At 55.3% G+C, this 7,500-nt stretch overlaps 2 non-coding genes and 1 pseudogene across 2 annotated transcripts; all 3 read right to left on the minus strand.

Moving 5' to 3' along the window:
- LOC126093719 (large subunit ribosomal RNA) overlaps positions 1-1,621 on the minus strand; it is a 4,753-nt pseudogene extending 3,132 nt beyond the window's left edge.
- A 188-nt stretch (positions 1,622-1,809) lies between these two features.
- LOC126093297 (5.8S ribosomal RNA) lies at positions 1,810-1,964 on the minus strand. Its single transcript, XR_007521487.1, has one exon. It is a non-coding gene; the product is annotated as a 5.8S ribosomal RNA (ribosomal RNA).
- Positions 1,965-2,317: 353 nt separating this feature from the next.
- LOC126093624 (small subunit ribosomal RNA) lies at positions 2,318-4,219 on the minus strand. The gene has a single exon (XR_007521752.1). It is a non-coding gene; the product is annotated as a small subunit ribosomal RNA (ribosomal RNA).
- Positions 4,220-7,500: the final 3,281 nt, after the last annotated feature.

Here is a 7,500-nt window from a genome sequence, read left to right on the forward strand (position 1 = left end):
GGTGAGTTGTTACACACTCCTTAGCGGATTCCGACTTCCATGGCCACCGTCCTGCTGTCTTAAGCAACCAACGCCTTTCATGGTTTCCCATGAGCGTCGATTCGGGCGCCTTAACTCGGCGTTTGGTTCATCCCACAGCGCCAGTTCTGCTTACCAAAAGTGGCCCACTTGGCACTCCGATCCGAGTCGTTTGCTCGCGGCTTCAGCATATCAAGCAAGCCGGAGATCTCACCCATTTAAAGTTTGAGAATAGGTTGAGGTCGTTTCGGCCCCAAGGCCTCTAATCATTCGCTTTACCGGATGAGACTCGTACGAGCACCAGCTATCCTGAGGGAAACTTCGGAGGGAACCAGCTACTAGATGGTTCGATTAGTCTTTCGCCCCTATACCCAGCTCCGACGATCGATTTGCACGTCAGAATCGCTACGGACCTCCATCAGGGTTTCCCCTGACTTCGTCCTGGCCAGGCATAGTTCACCATCTTTCGGGTCCCAACGTGTACGCTCTAGGTGCGCCTCACCTCGCAATGAGGACGAGACGCCCCGGGAGTGCGGAGGCCGCCGCCCCGTGAAGGGCGGGGAAGCCCCATCCTCCCTCGGCCCGCGCAAGGCGAGACCTTCACTTTCATTACGCCTTTAGGTTTCGTACAGCCCAATGACTCGCGCACATGTTAGACTCCTTGGTCCGTGTTTCAAGACGGGTCGTGAAATTGTCCAAAGCTGAAGCGCCGCTGACGGGAGCGATTATTCCGCCCGAGAGCATCCCGAGCCAACAGCGGCGCGGGTCCGGGGCCGGGCCAGGTAGGTCCGTCATCCGGGAAGAACCGCGCGCGCTTGCCGGGAGCCCGAGCGCCCAAAGGGGCGAATCGACTCCTCCAGATATACCGCCGAGCAGCCAGCCAGGACACCGGGGCTCTGCCCAACAGACGCGAACCGAGGCCCGCGGAAGGACAGGCTGCGCACCCGGGCCGTAGGCCGGCACCCAGCGGGTCGCGACGTCCTACTAGGGGAGAAGTGCGGCCCACCGCACACCGGAACGGCCCCACCCCGCGGCGAGTGGAAAGGCAACCGGACACGACCCCGCCGCGGATTGCTCCGCGCGGGCGGCCGGCCCCATCTGCCGAGGGCGGGAGCCAGTGGCCGGATGGGCGTGAATCTCACCCGTTCGACCTTTCGGACTTCTCACGTTTACCCCAGAACGGTTTCACGTACTTTTGAACTCTCTCTTCAAAGTTCTTTTCAACTTTCCCTCACGGTACTTGTTCGCTATCGGTCTCGTGGTCATATTTAGTCTCAGATGGAGTTTACCACCCACTTGGAGCTGCACTCTCAAGCAACCCGACTCGAAGGAGAGGTCCCGCCGACGCTCGCACCGGCCGCTACGGGCCTGGCACCCTCTACGGGCCGTGGCCTCATTCAAGTTGGACTTGGGCTCGGCGCGAGGCGTCGGGGTAGTGGACCCTCCCAAACACCACATGCCACGACAGGCGGCAGCCTGCGGGGTTCGGTGCTGGACTCTTCCCTGTTCGCTCGCCGCTACTGGGGGAATCCTTGTTAGTTTCTTTTCCTCCGCTTAGTAATATGCTTAAATTCAGCGGGTAGTCTCGCCTGCTCTGAGGTCGTTGTACGAGGTGTCGCACGCCACACCGCCAGCCGGCTGTGCACGCTACCGAGTAAGTACCGGTATGCGAACCGCCAGGCGACGGGCGCGCATCGCACGTTTGAGGAGACGCGGCCGGCCCCACAGGCGGCCACGACACTCCCAGGTCTCCGAAGCGGGACAAACGCCGCGCGCTTCAGTATACGTAGCCGACCCTCAGCCAGACGTGGCCCGGGAACGGAATCCATGGACCGCAATGTGCGTTCGAAACGTCGATGTTCATGTGTCCTGCAGTTCACATGTCGACGCGCAATTTGCTGCGTTCTTCATCGACCCACGAGCCGAGTGATCCACCGGCCTGGGTGATCTTTTTCATTTAGTTTCCACTGTCTCTTTCAAGACAGTTGCATAGGCGGGACTGAGGCGTTTGACGGCCCCTGTTCCAGTATTCCTGTGTCCAACGGCCTCACGGCCGATGGGCGTCGTACGGCTCCACACCGGAGCGGACAGGCACTCGGGCGAAAGTCATTCAAAACCGGCGCCAGGCGCCAGGTGCCGCAGGCCAGCCGCTCCAGAGCTTCAGCGCTCGTACCACACAACATTTTTCCGTTAGTTTTGAGAGGCACGCGTGGTTCCGCACGCGGCGCACGGCTGCTGCCGTACAGGTAGCGTGTTGCGCGACACGACACGCACATCGAAAGACATGCAGTCTAGTCGGTAATGATCCTTCCGCAGGTTCACCTACGGAAACCTTGTTACGACTTTTACTTCCTCTAAATTATCAAGTTTGGTCATCTTTCCGGTAGCATCGGCAACGACAGAGTCGATGCCGCGTACCAGTCCGAAGACCTCACTAAATCATTCAATCGGTAGTAGCGACGGGCGGTGTGTACAAAGGGCAGGGACGTAATCAACGCGAGCTTATGACTCGCGCTTACTGGGAATTCCTCGTTCATGGGGAACAATTGCAAGCCCCAATCCCTAGCACGAAGGAGGTTCAGCGGGTTACCCCGACCTTTCGGCCTAGGAAGACACGCTGATTCCTTCAGTGTAGCGCGCGTGCGGCCCAGAACATCTAAGGGCATCACAGACCTGTTATTGCTCAATCTCGTGCGGCTAGAAGCCGCCTGTCCCTCTAAGAAGAAAAGTAATCGCTGACAGCACGAAGGATGTCACGCGACTAGTTAGCAGGCTAGAGTCTCGTTCGTTATCGGAATTAACCAGACAAATCGCTCCACCAACTAAGAACGGCCATGCACCACCACCCACCGAATCAAGAAAGAGCTATCAATCTGTCAATCCTTCCGGTGTCCGGGCCTGGTGAGGTTTCCCGTGTTGAGTCAAATTAAGCCGCAGGCTCCACTCCTGGTGGTGCCCTTCCGTCAATTCCTTTAAGTTTCAGCTTTGCAACCATACTTCCCCCGGAACCCAAAAGCTTTGGTTTCCCGGAGGCTGCCCGCCGAGTCATCGGAGGAACTGCGGCGGATCGCTGGCTGGCATCGTTTATGGTTAGAACTAGGGCGGTATCTGATCGCCTTCGAACCTCTAACTTTCGTTCTTGATTAATGAAAACATACTTGGCAAATGCTTTCGCTTCTGTTCGTCTTGCGACGATCCAAGAATTTCACCTCTAACGTCGCAATACGAATGCCCCCGCCTGTCCCTATTAATCATTACCTCGGGTTCCGAAAACCAACAAAATAGAACCGAGGTCCTATTCCATTATTCCATGCACACAGTATTCAGGCGGGCTTGCCTGCTTTAAGCACTCTAATTTGTTCAAAGTAAACGTGCCGGCCCACCCAGACACTCAATAAAGAGCACCTTGGTAGGATTTCAACGGGGTCCGCCTCGGGACGCACGAACACGCACGAGGCGGTCGCACGCCTTCGGCTCGCCCCACCGGCAGGACGTCCCACGATACATGCCAGTTAAACACCGACGGGCGGTGAACCAACAGCGTGGGACACAAATCCAACTACGAGCTTTTTAACCGCAACAACTTTAATATACGCTATTGGAGCTGGAATTACCGCGGCTGCTGGCACCAGACTTGCCCTCCAATAGATACTCGTTAAAGGATTTAAAGTGTACTCATTCCGATTACGGGGCCTCGGATGAGTCCCGTATCGTTATTTTTCGTCACTACCTCCCCGTGCCGGGAGTGGGTAATTTGCGCGCCTGCTGCCTTCCTTGGATGTGGTAGCCGTTTCTCAGGCTCCCTCTCCGGAATCGAACCCTGATTCCCCGTTACAACCATGGTAGGCGCAGAACCTACCATCGACAGTTGATAAGGCAGACATTTGAAAGATGCGTCGCCGGTACGAGGACCGTGCGATCAGCCCAAAGTTATTCAGAGTCACCAAGGCAAACGGACCGGACGAGCCGACCGATTGGTTTTGATCTAATAAAAGCGTCCCTTCCATCTCTGGTCGGGACTCTGTTTGCATGTATTAGCTCTAGAATTACCACAGTTATCCAAGTAACGTGGGTACGATCTAAGGAACCATAACTGATTTAATGAGCCATTCGCGGTTTCACCTTAATGCGGCTTGTACTGAGACATGCATGGCTTAATCTTTGAGACAAGCATATGACTACTGGCAGGATCAACCAGGGAGCTGCGTCAACTAGAGCTGAGCAGCCGGCCGCCCGGGAGTGTGTCCCAGGGGCCCGCGCGAACACGCAAGCGTCCGCTCAATTATTCTGCAAACAGGAGGAGGCTGAGCTCCCCTGCACAATACACCTCGAAACCCTCTCAGGTCCCGGCGGCGCGCAGCGCCGTCCTAAGTACTTGGTCGGGTTCGAGAGAGGCGCAATCGCCCGGAGTTAGGCGAGTAGACGCTTTAGGTGCGACCACCCGTGCTCCCAACTGAGCTTGCCGCTGCCGACAGAGGCCCGGGAGCGTGCTGTCGTGGCATTGCCGGCGGGAGACAACACGCGCCACCTACGGTGACCGGCAGCTCCAACACCAGCGCCACAGAAGGGCAAAGGCCCCACGTGGGTGCCAAAGCGAACTCTCCCAGCACAGCGCACGTGCCAACACGTCTGCACAACTGCGATACAAACCACCAGCGAGAACCGCTGGGGCGACCGAGCAGCAGACGGCGTCGCGGCGCCGAGTGCCGGGCGGCGGCGCATCCTCAACGCACACAGTCCTCAATCGGACCAGCACACTGCAGATGTCCACCGCGCTTCGCACCGGGCCGGCGAGGACCCACTTTGGCTGCACGGCGCCGCGCGCAGGGTGCCCCGGCGCGCAGGTGCGCCGCCTGCCGCGTCCGTCGGCCGGCGCGCCTGCCACTGGGCGCCCCCACCAGCCGGCTGTAGCGCGTGCGCCCACGCACCGCGCGGCCAGCACGCCGGGCGGCCCCCCCTCACCGGCCGGGGACAGTCCCACCCACCCACAGCCGCGTATCGCTTCACACCCAGATTCACATTCACGTTCGTTGGTATGGTGGGGACCGCTTCGTAGCTGTACCGATCGTTGCCCTCACAGATGTACCTCCAGCAAGGACAACCGCACCACAACGGGTTACCAGTTGTTCATGTGCGTAACGTCACCAGTAAACGTACACGTCCATCCCCGTTTGCAAAGTCAACTATTATTGCATGCCTGCCTGTCAGGTGTCAAGACACACTACATCCGCTCACATCCACGCAACAAAATGTGCCCGACTAGAGGGCACGTGGAAGGTGCCCCCGTACGTATGCGATGTCCATTGCGCGACCAACTGTCAACCGGCCTCTGTAGCATGTCGCAGATGTGGAACGCGGGGCACCGTGCTATCACATTGTGTGAGAAGAGACTACTACGTCTGCATACACGCGCCACTACATGAACAGACGGCTCATGCTGATCGCCATCCACTGCGTCCATTACTCCCACACGTCTCTATGGCGTACCACACTGCAATGCAGCTGTTATGGGGAGATGACACGTAGCTGTGTACACAAAATTCTGAGCGGGTTGCGGTTGGACAACAATACATTAATGTAACGTGTCATATGCCAATTACAGAGCAGGGTAAGGCACAACGTGGGTTAGGTTAAGGCACAACGTGGGTTAGGTTAAGGCACAACGTGGGTTAGGTTAAGGCACAACGTGGGTTAGGTTAAGGCACAACGTGGGTTAGGTTAAGGCACAACGTGGGTTAGGTTAAGGCACAACGTGGGTTAGGTTAAGGCACAACGTGGGTTAGGTTAAGGCACAACGTGGGTTAGGTTAAGGCACAACGTGGGTTAGGTTAAGGCACAACGTGGGTTAGGTTAAGGCACAACGTGGGTTAGGTTAAGGCACAACGTGGGTTAGGTTAAGGCACAACGTGGGTTAGGTTAAGGCACAACGTGGGTTAGGTTAAGGCACAACGTGGGTTAGGTTAAGGCACAACGTGGGTTAGGTTAAGGCACAACGTGGGTTAGGTTAAGGCACAACGTGGGTTAGGTTAAGGCACACCGTGGGTTAGGTTAAGGCACACCGTGGGTTAGGTTAAGGCACAACTTGGGGGTAGATTGCGGTGCAAATTGCATTACATTGCGGTGCAAATTGCATTACATTGCGGTGCAAATTGCATTACATTGCGGTGCAAATTGCATTACATTGCGGTGCAAATTGCATTACATTGCGGTGCAAATTGCATTACATTGCGGTGCAAATTGCATTACATTGCGGTGCAAATTGCATTACATTGCGGTGCAAATTGCATTACATTGCGGTGCAAATTGCATTACATTGCGGTGCAAATTGCATTACATTGCGGTGCAAATTGCATTACATTGCGGTGCAAATTGCATTACATTGCGGTGCAAATTGCATTACATTGCGGTGCAAATTGCATTACATTGCGGTGCAAATTGCATTACATTGCGGTGCAAATTGCATTACATTGCGGTGCAAATTGCGTTACATTGCGGTGCAAATTGAGTTACATTGCGGTGCAAATTGAGTTACATTGCGGTGCAAATTGAGGTAGGTTAAGGTGCAACACAGGTTAGGTTAAGGTGCAACATAGGTTAGGGTGCAAGATGGGTTAGGTTAAGGTGCAAGATGGGTTAGGTTAAGGTGACATAGGTTAGGGTGCAAGATGGGTTAGGTTAAGGTGCAAGATGGGTTAGGTTAAGGTGCAAGATGGGTTAGGTTAAGGTGCAAGATGGGTTAGGTTAAGGTGCAAGATGGGTTAGGTTAAGGTGCAAGATGGGTTAGGTTAAGGTGCAAGATGGGTTAGGTTAAGGTGACATAGGTTAGGTTAAGGTGACATAGGTTAGGTTAAGGTGACATAGGTTAGGTTAAGGTGACATAGGTTAGGTTAAGGTGACATAGGTTAGGTTAAGGTGACATAGGTTAGGTTAAGGTGACATAGGTTAGGTTAAGGTGACATAGGTTAGGTTAAGGTGACATAGGTTAGGTTAAGGTACAAACTGGGTTGTGTTATGGTACACATTGCGTTGTAGTACAGTACACGTTAGGTTTGGGTACGGTACACAATGTGGTATGGGATGGCGTGTTGTGGGGGGGGGGGTGAGGTTCGTTGATATCGACCGTAGGACGTGGATGCCCGAGGCAGCGTCAGTGTGTCAAAGGAGTTATGTCACGTCGGGATGCGCTTTTCGCTAGTGAGAGGGGGCGAGCCGTGTCTGTGGTTGCGGCAGACCTGTGTGTTTCATTCCTGCCAGTGTGTTTGTGCTGTAAGACGAGGCAGTGTGGTGATGTTGGGTGCACCCCTGTGTAGGACATGTGTGGGTGTTGGTGGCTTCTCTGAGCAATTGTGGTTGTCGGACGAGTGGGGTATTCTGTTTTATGATTGGACCTCCCGGTCTGGTTATCATAGCGTAGTTGGTGTACTGTGGCGGATAGGATGCACCGGACGTTGGTCCATGCTGGTGCTTGGTTGTTGTATCTGT

The sequence above is a fragment of the Schistocerca cancellata genome, chromosome 7 (assembly GCF_023864275.1).
Source record: "Schistocerca cancellata isolate TAMUIC-IGC-003103 chromosome 7, iqSchCanc2.1, whole genome shotgun sequence".
Lineage (NCBI taxonomy): Eukaryota > Metazoa > Arthropoda > Insecta > Orthoptera > Acrididae > Schistocerca > Schistocerca cancellata.